The sequence below is a fragment of the Colobus angolensis genome, unplaced genomic scaffold (genome assembly GCF_000951035.1).
Source record: "Colobus angolensis palliatus isolate OR3802 unplaced genomic scaffold, Cang.pa_1.0 Scaffold224, whole genome shotgun sequence".
Classification (NCBI taxonomy): domain Eukaryota; kingdom Metazoa; phylum Chordata; class Mammalia; order Primates; family Cercopithecidae; genus Colobus; species Colobus angolensis.
In genome coordinates, this window is record NW_012115422.1 from 3,025,951 (window position 1) to 3,027,573 (window position 1,623).

The window sequence follows — 1,623 nt, forward strand, 5'->3', positions numbered from 1 at the left end:
GCAGTGAGGCCAGATACTGGATTCCTTTCAATTTTTGTATTTTTAATAGAGATGGGGTTTCACCATATTGGTCAGGCTGGCCTTAAACTCCTGACCTCAGGTGATCCACTCACCTTGGCCTCCCGTAGTGCTGGGATTACAGGCATGAGCCACTGCGCCTAGCTGCTTCTACTTTCAAGGACCCTTGTGATTCTTGGATAATCCAGAATAACCTCTCTATTTTAAGTTTAACTGATTAGCAACTATAATTCCATCTGTAATCTGAATTCCTCTTTGTCCAGCGACGTAACATATTCACAAATTCTGAAGATTAGGACATGGACATTGCCTACCACAAGGCAGAAAAAAAAAATCTTCCCATGCTCCCATTAAATAACAACAACTTCCCCAAACAAAGCACAAACAACAACAGAAAAGGCAATCCATTTCTCTTTTTCAGGAGAGTGAAATAAAAACCCTTCTCAGCTGGACAGATTTGTCATTTGGTTTGAGGATTGGGAGCAACTGTTTTTGAATCACAGATTCCAAGTGAGCCTTGTCTAGCTTGGGGAAACTTCCCAGATTTGTGACAGCCGCAGAAGCAGAATTGAGGTTTGAGTCCTTTGGGGGCTCACTCTATGTTTCAAATAGTAAACTAAGGCCAGGCTCGGTGGCTCACGCCTGTAATCCCAGCACTTCGGGAGGCCGAGGTGGGCAGATCACCTGAGGTCAGGAGTTTGAGGCCATCCTGGCCAATATGGTGAAACACCGTCTCTACTAAAAATAAAAATTAAAAAAAAAATAGCTGGGCATAGTGGCACATGTCTGTAATCCCAGCTACTTGGGAGACCGAGGCAGGAGAATTGTTTGAACCTGGGAGGTGGAGGTTTCAATGAGCCAAGATTGTGCCAATAATCCAGCCTGGTCGACAGGGTGAAGCTCCATCTCAAAAAAAAAAAAAAAAAGGTAAAGTGAGACAAACAATAACTTTCTTGCCGTTGTCTGAAGGGAATAGTTGAAAGATGTACCATTGTAATCTGACCTGGGCTGTAGAAAGCTGGACAAGCTTCCCCTTTCCTCAGAGCGTACATTGTAATCCCCTGTTGGAGACATGAAGACATTAACTACAGTACTGACAGACCCTAGGTAGGTAATTTCACAGACAGTGATTTTTACTGGTATCTGAGGCATAATTAGATACTAACACCCCATCATTAATGCATCTTTTTCTTTCTCTTTCTGACTATTTTGGAGGAGGGGATCAACTTTGTCTTCCCCATTCTTCCTCCCACCTTTCTGCACATGTTTTTTGTTCTGTCAGGATTACCTAGTACCTCCCAGTGAAAAGGTGTAGTTACCATTCTGTAAAATGCGTGCAGCTTTTATAGTAGAATTCTGTGTAGCTGTGATGAACTGTCAGATCGAGCTTGGCTAGAATTGTTGTTCTTTATTGCCTTTTAATTCCCCCTCTGATCCTTTAAAAAATATAATAGGTCTTTCCTAAGTCAAAAGATTCAAAGACATGCTGGTCAAGAACAAAACATAATGAAATCTTTTAGGATTTGTAGAGTTAGGGGAGGGAATCATTCTATTCCTAGGTAACAGTAGCAGTCTGTTTCTGCACTCCTCCACTCCTCAGCCTCC